This window comes from Eumetopias jubatus, unplaced genomic scaffold (genome assembly GCF_037043125.1).
Source record: "Eumetopias jubatus isolate StellerSeaLion01/CBP00866 unplaced genomic scaffold, mEumJub1_p1.0 scaffold_13, whole genome shotgun sequence".
NCBI classification, from domain to species: Eukaryota; Metazoa; Chordata; class Mammalia; order Carnivora; family Otariidae; genus Eumetopias; species Eumetopias jubatus.
Genome location: NW_028274819.1, coordinates 16,833,977 through 16,847,112, shown reverse-complemented (window position 1 = coordinate 16,847,112; position 13,136 = coordinate 16,833,977). Strand labels below are relative to the sequence as shown.

The following is a 13,136-nucleotide window of genomic DNA, read 5'->3' as shown; positions in this document are numbered from 1 at the left end:
GAATACCTATACAGGTCATACCATCACAACACAGTGTCAAGTCAGGATTTCTCGACAGCACCCTCTTTGTCATGGTCTGCTGCACTGTCCTGCATCTCTCTCTCTACCACGAATGTTCATTCTGATACGTAGTTTCTACCTCAGCTCCCTGGGCCCAAGCCCACGCCTAGCTAACACACAAATTCTTCTATTTCCTACCTTTCTTTACAGAAATCAAGCACATCTACTAAAATCAGCCCAACTATACCCAACAAGAACATTGCAAGTAAATTTAAAAACTCACAGAAATTCAGAATGAAGGAGTCTGGAGAGTAGTGTATAAGAGCACAGTGACAATGAGGCAGAAATTTTAGAGTTGATTGCCACATTTACTAGAATGCTATTTAATGACAAAAAATTGTCCAGATAAGCCTGGCCAGAATCATATAAATATTTACTACACAATGGGTAACACAAGAGGGTGTGGTGGTCTTGGCATAACCAATAAGTACTTAATAAAAGTGGAAGTTATGGGAGGATAGATTTCAGATCAATTTAAGGAAGAGCTAAGGATTAGAGCTGTACAAAAAAGGAATGGGTTACCTTATGAGGTAGTGGGCTCCCTGTCATTAGAAGTATTCAAGAATGCTGCATATCATATCCCCCTCTTGGAGATTCACAATGCACATTAGCATATTAAAGGTTCTGAGAAGTCCTGCAGTAAAGAAACCTGTTTAACTTTAACGCAGCATTTCCCAAATTATTTGACCACAGAACATTTTTCCCACCCCCACCCCACCTCAATAATATTTACTCATTTCTGTGGAACTAGAATTCCTCAGAATACATTACAGAAAATAATGAGCTACATTTCTTTAAATGTAGTATTCAATATGTACCAATCTGTCAGGGATATAGGAGAAGAAAATTTCCACACTGGTAAAAGGCTGGAAGAGAAAGCCCTTAAGGTCCCTTCTCTGAGATTCTGTGATTCTATCACATCTCAAAGAAAAGGGCTATAGGGTCTTGATTATTTATTTAAAAAGGCTCCATGAGAGAAAGGCAAGTAAAATATAAAGGTAGTAAAATGCAAGGTTAACTGGTTCAAATGCCTCCCCCTTTCATGTTCAAAGCCCAATCCCTAAAAGATAAGAGAGACACCTCAAGGACAGTGAATTATCAAAAAGAAGCCTTAACCAAATATCTACTCCAGCCACTACATTAATTAAAATTTGAGAGACAGAATTTAAAAAACAAAAACAAAAAGAAGTAGCCTCGTATTAAGGAATGATCCTATTCCAGCTCTCTGGTTTAATTTTTTATCATAATACATGCTCTCCAAATAAGGTTAATATTTGTTTGATCCTTGGTCACTAGACTGCCCTGTGCAATCTGCAATCTTGAATTAGACATTCAAAAAAATGATTAAAGTGTGATGATTTATAAGCTGTTAGTGTCGATACTAAAGTAGATATTAGGAAAAAAATATGTTTGCCTATATGCCCCCACACTGCTACAATTCACTCTCTCTCTTATTTTTTCCTCTTTTAGAATTATACAAACAACACACACTAAAAATGTAGTATCAGACATGAAGCCAATCCAGCATTAAATTTAAGGATATAAATGCTTAAGAGTCCCAAATTTCAAAGTCAAGGTTCCCATAGTTACATTAACCTAGCCATTTTGCACATACACTAAGGCCATCAAATTTAACAGCTTATTAAGTAATATAAAACACAACAGGAACCTGAACTTTTGAAATTCCTGACTTTAGAATTTTCAGCTCTAACCACTGCATTAAGGACATTTTTGGCAAAGGGGACCTTTACATTTTAACAGGTTATGGAATGTAGGAACATGCAAGCCCAGCAGTATTATTAGAAACACAAACGCATTTGAGATACACCTACGTGAAATTAGACAAAAATTCACTTTCACTCAGTGCAAACAGTAAAGCCTCATTTCTGGGAGAGAGCTTTTTTGAAAAAAAAAAAAAATCACTGAACATCTGAATTATTACCCAACTAGCATCAGGCACACTATACCTGCCTCGTGAAAGTACTTACCAATTTTGGGGAAACGGGCTCTCCTTCAGCTCTCTTGCTCCCTACAGCAGAAGAAGGGGAAAATGGAATTAGACTACAAAGATTTATGACATGTCATTAAAGCTGAAGACTTACAGATTTCTGACTTTAAGAAGAAAAAACAAAACACACAAAAATCTCCAAAGCTTTTAACCACCACCCCACCCTACCCCAAAAATGGGAAAAGAGGTAGTTTTCACAGCAAGGAAAAAAATCCAAAGGCAGTTAAATCTCTAATTTTCCATTTTTCACTTTTCCACAATTTTTCCAAGACAAGGAAAAGTAAGTAGTTGACAGTTTCCCTTTCCTAAGAGACACACAAAAATAAAATGTACCTCATCTAAGTAACACAAATACAGGCTCATCCCCAACAAATGGGCTTCACTGTTCATTGCTTTATACTAACAAATTAAGGTTACATCACTGACCCTTAGAGTTTGGTCTGTTTAAAAGGTCTTTTTTCAATTAATCTTGAAATGGACTTGTCTGATACAAGGCTTCAAAATTCACAGCATTTTATTTGCATCATCGTAATTTCAATTAAACTTTTCATTCACATTCTTCAAGCCTCACCACTTAAGGCTGTAAGCTACGCAACACAAACATGCCTTCCTCTCTGCCACATATTTAATCAGTGATAGAGCCAGAAAGAAAATTAAGGTTTGGGGATCTCAATCTAATGCTCAATGATGCTTTTATCAATTGCATTTTTTAAGATTAACTAAACTCCATTAAGTTGACTTCTAAGTTAGAAAAGTCAAGTCAGGCTATACGGGTTTGTTTTTTGGGTTTGTTTTGTTTTGCTTTTTTTTTTTTAAGATTTTATTTCTAAGGGGCGCCTGGGTGGCTCAGTCGTTAAGCCTCTGCCTTTGGCTCAGGTCAAGATCCCAGGGTCCTGGGATCGAGCCCCACATCGGGCTCCCTGCTAGGCGGGAGGCCTGCTTCTCCCTCTCCCACTCCCCCTGCTTGTGTTCCCTCTCTTGCTGTGTCTCTCTCTGTCAAATAAATAAATAATGTAAAAAAAAAAAAAGATTTTAAGTAATCTCTACACCCAACATGGGGCTCAAACTCACGACCCTGAGAGCAAGAGTCACATGCTCTACTGACTGAGCCGGCCAGACACCCTATATTGTTTATTTTTAACTCTTCCCCACCCCAAACTTCTTTTTCAGTTAAAAAACATTAGGAAACAAAATTTAAAATTTTTCTAATATTTTACTATTAAATTATTTACTCCACATACCATGCTCTAAAACTTCCTTATGTTTTAAGCATGGTATGTTTGTTGACTGATGTTACTTCAATAGTGTTCTCATTTCGAGGGATATTGTAAAAAATCTTCATGTCATCCAGATTATAAATTTTTATTTAATCAAGTACAGTCATACCAAACATGCGGTAAAATAATTTAAAAGAGCCCCAGTTCAAGCAGTTGACATTCATTTCCAAAAGAAATTCAATTTGCTGTTTTATCCTGCCTTTTCTTTAGCAGCAGTACTTCTGAAAGTTCTCAAGTCCATATAAATGGCTATTTTAATCACCAAGATTAGAATGACTTCCAATCAAAAGAAAAATCATGCAAAGGTCTGTAGAATGATGTGGTTATTTAAAAGTGGATTCTCAGAAGGAAAAAAAAATTGTAACTACGTGTGGTGATGTAAGTTTACTAAACTTACTGTGGTAATCATTTTGCAATACACACATATATTGAATCATTATGCTGTATACCTAAAACTAATATAATGTCACAGGTCAATAATACCTCAATTTTTAAAAAGTGAATTCTTAACATTACAGATAGTACCTACAGAATTCTGTACCACTCAGTACAGGCACACAGTAAATGTTCAGTAAATATCTGTTAAATGAATGAATTGACTAAGTGGACCCTTAACTTTGTTGATGACTTATTTTCCCTATAAGACATTTCTTGTTAGCTTTCTCATGCTGGTGATAATTTCTTATGCGTCAATCCCCCACAGTATTATTTGTTAAATGAATGACTTTGGATAAAAACAAGTAGATGAGAGAAGAAGATATTGCCATTTTAAAATATAATGAAAAGGAAAAGACTGATATATTATACTAAATTAAGAACTTCTGTTCATCAAAAAAACACCATTCAGAGAATGAAAAAACAAGGCACACAATTGGAGATGACAATTCCAACACATAGAATAACAATGGTTTATAACCAGAACATATGAAATATGTTGAAACTCAAAATGATCAGGATAGAATTGGGATTTTTACTTTTACTTATACGGCATTTGAGAAAGTAGAGTCACATTAACTCTTCTGAAAAGTCATAATTCAGTAAAAAGGCACAATGGATGAACACCTTATCTCTAGGGCATTTTCTCCAAAAATCAATACCAGAGTTAATCCCAAATTGATAAAGAATTTTACCATATCGTGAAACCACGAAATCATAAAACTAGTCATAGAACTGCTTACAGGGACTGTAGATATCACATAGGAAATCAAAGCCTGAGAGGTTAAATGACTTCCCCAAAAGTCACACACCAATTGGTTGTAAAGCTGAAGAAAAGCTTACAGACCCTGAGATTCCTTTGACTGAGCTGGCCTTTCCAAGAGACCTCACCACCTCTTAACCAGGTGCAGCAGTAACACTTCTAAGAAACAAACTACAGTAAATACTGGCAAAATATTTTTGGAAAAGTCTCCACATAAAATTTTAAAGAAAAATTATTATACATAAGCTATATAGGGCAGGTTTTAAAACTTGAGATCCTTCACGCCTAAGGGATCCTCATGCATGGGCTTCAGAGGGGTTTGCCAACCCTACAATACTATATGCTAAGTTCTGTATATATAAGAATTCTGGGAAGAGGAGACCCACACCTCTTTGCAAAGAAGTTCAGATACTAAAAAAGAGTCAATTATTTTTAGACTAGTGATTTTTAAACACTACTACTAAAGTGTTTCTTCTAATTGACTACCATTTGAAAACTGATTAAAAATTTTAAAAAGATTTTATTTCTATAATTTAGTAAGAGCGAGTGAACAAGAAAGATCTATACATAAATGTGTACTTTAACACTACCTATATGCGAAATGTATTTAAGTCTGAAATGCAAGTTTGATTTAAGGTGACTGAAAGTCCACTTAATTTGTTTCTCACATACTCTTCATACTCAGCTAAGGTAGTTAAAAATTTTAACCACATTTGCTTAAATTTTTCAAATATAGATTTATTATTAAAAATGCACTCAGGGGGCACCTGGGTGGCTCAGTTGTTAAGCGTCTGCCTTCAGCTCAGGTCATGATCCTAGGGTCCTGGGATCGAGCCCCACTTTGGGCTTCCCGCTTGGCGGGAAGCCTGCTTCTCCCTCTCCCACACCCCCGCTTGTGTTCCTGCTCTCCCTAACTCTCTCTCTGTGTCAAATAAATAAATAAAACCTTAAAAAAATGCACTCAGAACACATAAGTTGGACTAAATGAAATTATTTTTGCTTTTAGAGATGAATATTATCTTGCTAAGATAACTTCCCATGATTTTCTGCAAACTAAAGATGGTTCACCTCTCCAGAACTTCACAGGGAGCTGCTTTAATTAGAGCTGGTAAAGAAATGAATCATTCAGATTTCTAATATGGTTGTAAAATTTAAAATTCCATCACTAAATCAAAGGTGATTAATAACAACTTAAGTACCTTTTGTAAAATATCTAAAACCTTTGTATGAAGAACATATATTAAATAATAAACAAATTTTGCAGAGAAAAGGTTTAACATTAGATCATGTTTTAAATTAGGCTAAAATTCATCCCACTACAAATTCGAACAATTAAGTTTATAGTCTGTGCTCAATCATAAATTTTGATAAGGGACTAGAATAGCACAGATAATTGTCATTCAAAGACACTTTAAAATGTCACCTTACGCAGAAGATTCAATCTCTTCTCTTCTACTACACCAAGCTGATACACTAATTTTATATACAATAAGTTTTACTGCTTTTTATCTGCCCTTCCTAACTTCTAACAGAAAGCATAATAAGTTTGAAATAAATTTAAATGCAAATAAGTGCTCAGAAGAAAAAGCAGAATCCTGCTTAATGAGATTTCGTCCTTTAGGTCCCGATATAATAATCATCCCTGTGTACCCCATTCCTCTTAGTCTTACCCTCTCATGGACATCCCTATAGCACTTCCCCCCTCAGTTTCAAGAAGCATCAATTTTCCCCTCATTACTGGATCATTTTGTTTCTTCCATCTTTTTTTTTTTTTAAGATTTTATTTCACTACACCGTACGTGAGGCTCAAACTCACAACCCCAAGATCAAGAGTTGCACGCTCCATCCACTGGAGCCAGCCAGGAGCCCCGTTTCTTCCATCTTAAAAAAAAAAAAAAAAAAAGGCCTCCCTTGACTCCATATCCTTCTCTAGTTACTGTCCCATGTTTATGCTCCCATTTGTAAGAAAAATCCCTGAAAGAGTTAACCATATCTCTGTCCCTAGTTCCTTCTCCCCATCCTCTACTGGACTCACTCCATTAGGGCTTTGGCCTCCTTCTATTCTCAAGATCACCAAGGACCTCCCTGTTGCTAAAGCCAATAGAAAAATCTCAGGCCTCACTTCCATGTTTGATCAGTAGTATTTGACCCAGTGGATCATTTCTTCCTTCTTGAAACCCTTTCTCTCCTGACTCCCAGGATACCACCCAATCTTGATTTTCCTCCTAATCTCTCTGGCCACTGTTCTGGATTTCTTATGCTGGTTTCTTCTCATCTCTCAAGACCTCAAAATGTTGAGCTGCCCCAGGGCTCAGTTCTTGGCGCTTTTCCCATTAGGTAATCTCACCCACTCTCCTGGCTATAAAATGATCTGTACACTGGTGACTCCCAAATTTTTATCTCCAGCTCAGACCTTTCCCCTGAATTCCAAACTCATATACCCAACTGCCCATTCAACACTTGTCAAATAGGTTTCTCAAGCTCAACGAGTTCAAAAGTAAACTCTTGACTACCTATCCCCCAACCTCCTCTTCAGAGTCATCCCCACTTCAGTAAGTGGCAACTCCATCCCTTCAGGCGAAAATCTTAAAGTCATGCTTGACTCCTCTTCTCTTTTTTCCACACCCAATCTAATAGCCAAGCACCTTGCATCCACCTTCAAAATACACAGACTTTGACCACTTGTGTCAACTCCACTACAACCTCCTTGATCCAAGCCACCACCATCTTTCACTTAGATTATTACAATAGCCTCCTAACTGCCCTCCCTCCTTTCCATCTTTGTCTTGCTACAGTCTATTCTCTCAGCAGCCAGAGTACCTCTTCAAAATCCAAGAAAGATCCAGTTACTCCTCTATTCAAAATCCTCCAATGGTTTCCCATCACACTCAGAAAAAAAGCTGAAGTCCTTTCAAATGGCCCACGAGACTCTAAGTGATTTGAGCCTCTGCTACTCTCAGACCTCATCTCCTCTCCCCATTGCTTAATCTGTTCCAGCCATACTGACCTCTTTTTTGTACTTCAAAAACTCAAAACAAGTTCCCTTCTCAGGACTCTTCTATTTGCTTTTCCCTCTGACTGGAACACTCTCTTCCATAAAATATCTTCATGGTTCACTCCCTCAAAATGTTTAGAAAATCTACAGCAGTTGCAAGAGAATACTAAAATAAAGACTACAATTGTCCTCAGAATTGTTCCTCTCCCCAAACTTACTGTAGGGATGTTCTTTCTTACGCTAACAATATCCTTTTTACTGTCTCCACCTAGCCAAATCTCGGCCAGTCATTCGGGTCCAGATAAAAGATTCAGGGATAAATGGAGACCTTCCCTAACTATCCCAACTCCCAGATCTTCCTTTCTTTGAATTCTCAGATAGTTTATCATCTCTCACATTCATCTTAAAATTTAACCACATACTGTCCCACATTGTAACTTATGTCTTATCTCCCTGACTACAAACATACACACACACCACACACGAGTAGAAATAATGCCTTGTACAAGTAGTTCTCAAACCTGTATCAGGGTAACTCTAAAACTTCAAAAAAAATACATAAATTCACAGGCCCTACCCTTAATAATTCTGAATTCATGATGTCTGATTTAGAGCCCAGATATCTGTATTTTTTTAACTCCCTCCAGAAGATTCTGATGGGTAGGGATTAGGAATCATTGCCTTACAGTCCCCCATTTCCTTCAGTACCTAGGAAAGTAGGCCTTCAAATAGCCTACAGCTAGAATGGACACCCCAGAGAACCAAATCCATTCCTTCATCAACAGGGGAACAGCAATCCAAGAAGTCTACATAACTAGCCAAAAGCTACAAAGATAGTAAGAGGCAAAGCCCAGCCTAAAACCCAGATTTACTGCTCTCAATCTAGGAATCCTTCCATTAGACTGTGCATAAATAAATGAAAGTAATAAAAATCCACAATTCACAGTAAACAGTGATTTTCTAATATTTGACCAATGATTGCAATGTCCAAGCTCTAAGACAGTGCACATTATGTTTGAAAACGTGAGCAACATTAGCTGACAAAAGACGTAAGAGGCCAGAGAGTAATTGAGGAAAGGCTTACAAATAAAAAAATAATTTTTACCAAGTCTTCTTGCAATATGTATAAAAACTTGTAAAATCATTTATTTTATAGTTGAGAAGTATTAGGAGAAATAAACGGAAAGAAGAAATCTTGCTTCATCATGCTATAAAGTACAAAAATCCTTATTCACAAGCTTCCACAGCTCACAAAGCTATAAATGTTTTCTGAGTCTAATCATAACATAAACTTAATTACAGATCAGACTTAGTAAATCACCCCATATCCCAAGATAACTCAAACTCTTATCCTAATAATCAGCTAACCTCAGGACCAAAACTCTTGCCATCAACAACAAAAAAACAACTCAGGTATCTATAAGGCATTACAAAAGAGTTTGGGTTTATCCTGGTGTATAGGGATTTAAGCAAGTGTCTCCTATTAACACTAATGGGAGTTCTGGGTGTAAACGATAAGCACCAAGGAGGAGGATCAATGCCCAGCACTGTATCTGCCAAAACCCTTTCTACTGCACTAACTGCAACTACTGGGACTTGTTCTCTCAGAAATGGGATAATAGACCCAAATTCCTATGTCTCTAAAGCACAAAGATAATTCAAATAAAAGTCACTAAGGAAGGTCACTGGTAAACACCTGATTTTAAAAACATACAAGAAACAGCTAAACTAAAACAACTGACACACTGAGGAAATTTTATAAAATAGCACCAACGAATATGCACAGAAGAAACTAGTGAATTGCTGGAGATAAAATACCTCACACAAAAATTCAACAAGATTAAGTCAAATTTTTAAAAATTAGAGCACGGTCAACCCAAGTACAGCCAGGAGCTTGTCCAAAGAAACACATACACACAAAACAAAACAAAAACTCCTCCCCTGATGGAGCCCTAAGTACACTACAACCCTTGCTTTTAAAACACAGAGGAAAACTCCTGCTGCATTGATAGCCAGGAATAATCACAGAGTACTTCCAGACAAACGGATAACAATCACAAGCTGCCAAGGACGACCAAAACTAACTAAATAAAAATTATAGCACCTTATTGTGTTCCATACTGCCTCACTTCTCAATACAGCACTGCTGTACTCACCAGGCTGGAAAATGAGCAGGTGCCTTTCAGGCTATAGAAAAATTAGTGACTGACACACACACACACACACACACACACACACACACACACACACACACCCCAATCATAAACACAAAATTAGTGACTGACACACACACACACACACACACACACACACACACACACACACCCCAATCATAAACACAAACACAAAGGGATTGATATTTTTTCATTTGAAGTGGTTTAAGAAATGCAAGGCTTCGCTGTAGGCCTAGAAAACTAAGAGTAGGCCTTACCGAAGAAATGAGGAAAAAGCCAAGGTTTACTCCAAATCCACATTCAAAGACTAAAAGAATTAACATTTATTTCAATTAAAATGCTTTGGCAACAATCCTTTTTTAAAAAAAAGAAAGAGAAATTAAGATTTCCCCCATTTCTAATCCCAAGAGAAAATTAGCATCTTTTCTCTCTACACTGGTTTAGCTCCACAACACAAATAAAAAAGAATCCTGACTTAAGGCCTGAAAACTAAACATGGTTCCGTAACATTCACAGTAAAAACAAAACAAAAAACTAGGTAGTCCAACATATTGATTCTTTATTGTTGCTGCTATCATTAATGAACATTTAGCTCTATATCTGTACTTTGAAATGTCAACGGGAAATTGAAAAAGCTACAATATGCTGGGGATTTTAACTTTTGAAACAAAACCCACAAAGAAACACGAGTCTGAAGCATAGAGCCTCAATCATGCTGATAAGTAAGTGGTCCTAAAAGTTGAAAGTGAAAGCAATATACACCAAAAAAAAAAAGAAAGAAGTTTGCTTGATATTAATGCTAGCCTTTAAAACCAAAAATATGTTCTGTTACAGAAGACTGAAATCAGGGCTTCCATTAACCTTGTTAAAAAAAAATCCCATGAGCATGGATTTTTTTCCTAAGTCTCTTCATCAGAGCAGCATGGGGTCCCATTAGGCACCCTATTTTACTTCCACCTTATAAATAACGTTAGCTATTCGCTATTTCCATGGAAACCAAGTACAGAGAAACCCACTTAAATGAATACCGGTTAAAGGAATAAGTTTTATTTTAGAAAGATTTTGCTGCTCTAGATGAACTCTACTGGGGAATACTACAAAGTCATCTTAAGTATAATTTTTAAAAATATATCTTTGGTGTAGGGGAAGCTTATTAGCGGTCCTGTTAAATAAGTACACTCCTTGCACTAAACTAAATATGCCAAACAGCATCATAACATTAAAGATACCTTTTCAATGCATTTCATGGGGGTTTAGATGCACGACACCCAATGACTATGCTTCCTCATGCATTGGGGTGGAGTAATTATCCTTATGGGTCTAATTTAATCTAATAAAAGCAAGGAAATTCAGAAATAAGTCTACCATCACCTTGTGACTAGTAATGAACAGGCCCCACAACTGCAGGCACATACATGACTTACTACTCCTCCAAAGAGGAGTGAACAAGGGAGCAAATAACTTAAGTTCCTAATCACCGTTATCACGTCCAGGGATAGCAGAGAGTCAAAATTCCCTCCTCAACAAACTATTTTACAAGTTATAACATGTATTCCTTAGTCAATTGGTATATACACATAGGTGAAATAGAAATAGAACATTCAAAGGAGAAAATGCAGAACAAGATTTAAGAATTTCCGATTTTAAGTTGCCCTACATACTCTAGAAAAGACCATTACTGGTGGCTCATACAAAAGTTGTCAATAGGCAAGTGTACATAAAATAAAATGCAACTAAGAAGGATAGTAAATTCAAAAAACTAATAATCAGTAAGTTTCCAAAGATAGAGGGGGTAGGAAAACTAAAATTTTTCCAGCAGACGTGGTTCTCCGTTAAGTTAGTAGTGGCTCAGACACCTTCAATAAGTTAAAAGACAAATGAAAGCAGTATTATCCTAAAGGATGATTATCAGTATTAAATTTACAATGTATGAAAAGAGTTAACATTCTCACACACATTTTTTTTCTTTGAGTATATCAACAGATCTATTTGTACTGCATGTTTTAAAAACATAAAAGTACTTTCCTTGTATGTTTCACACACTGTAAACATTGGCAAAATGATAACTTGAAGTTGGGTTAAGAGTAATGTGGTGTTTGCTAATATTATTCGCTCTGCTTTTGCATGTTTTTAAATTTCCATAAAAAGAAGTTTTTAAAAGTCCTATAAAGTTAAAATTCTTGTGTCAAATAAGTTTTTCAGTACGTATAATTATATAATAAATGAAACACCTTGTATAGATCTTAGAAGCTACTGAATTTAAATCCAATACGGCCATTAACTTAACATTTAACCACAACTAATTTCCAAGTCTTACTTTTCTTACCAAAACAACTCAGTTAACAGTTTAAAACCACCAGGAGAAATCTGGAAAGGAAAAGATCTGCTATTTTGCAACTACCAATTAATAAAATGCAATCAATGCCTAAAAACAAGGCATTATAGCTGTATTTTACATTTTACAAACTAAAGAAAGAAATTCTACGAGTCCTCTCTATTACTAAATCAGAATACTTTCAGAATCGGCAGCACCATAATTTCCAACTCCTTTTCCAGTTAGGTCCACAGGAGTACAGAGAACCATCTAATCAATTAATGCTTCCTAGTTCCCTTATCTTAGTTTAAGGGAACAAAGTTCCCCTTTCCCCACTATGCCCCCACCTCACCCCCTACCGGAAAATATAGCAACTTCTGAGGTAAAAAGGTCTTTTTCTATTCTCTTCCTTAGTCCAGATATAAAATGTTTCACAAATACTCAGTTACTTCGCAAGTGATTTTGAGCTATCTATTATCCAACTCCTGGCTAAGGGCCCAAAACAAGGAGGTCCACAAACTGTTAAAGCCTTAAGGTCTTGATAACAGCTCTGTTTAAAAACTAATCATTACAATGGTGTTTTGTTTTGTTTTGGAGAGAGAATAAACTGGTGGTGGCTTTGGAGGGAGTGATGCACAGCAGACCGGACAGCTATACAGAGAAGAGATGGCAAAGAGACAGTAAAGAAGAGGGGAAAGAAAAGACAATGGAGGGAGTATGTACAATCGATGTGCATCTCTCTGTGAAGCAGCTAATGTACCACTGAACCAGACAGGTTCCTGCGTAAGTCTAGTAGGAGTTCAGCCCTGACATGAATGGCCCAGCTTTTACAAATTGGTCAGAGACAGACTTTCAAAATTGTACAATTCTTTAAATCAACCTCCAAAGACCTCATAGGGTCTATTTCTAACTCCTGTGTTTATTGAAATGAAATACACTTCTAAACTTCCTACAATTCCATTCACCCAAGAGAAGCAACTGTTTTGTAAGCCCTGCATAAAGAATACTTAATACTGTGCATACACTATGCTAATTCTAAAACTACAAAGCTTCACTTACTGACCACTCTAGCAATTGTAAAGTAACATTACAATTTTTTTAATCGAAAGA

At 36.4% G+C, this 13,136-nt stretch overlaps 1 protein-coding gene across 7 annotated transcripts in view; it reads right to left on the bottom strand.

Moving 5' to 3' along the window:
- Nucleotides 1–13,136, bottom strand: part of PHF21A (PHD finger protein 21A) — a 191,394-nt gene that overhangs the window by 161,367 nt on the left and 16,891 nt on the right. For 5 of the 7 annotated variants that reach the window (XM_028111051.2, XM_028111054.2, XM_028111053.2 and 2 more), the window contains exons 2-3: nt 2,049–2,089; nt 583–694 (exon numbers count right to left, since the gene is read on the bottom strand). The gene's annotated coding sequence lies outside the window, so the exon portion shown is untranslated. The remainder of the gene's footprint in view (nt 1–582; nt 695–2,048; nt 2,090–13,136) is intronic. The other 2 variants (XM_028111052.2, XM_088017979.1) reach the window with 1 other exon arrangement.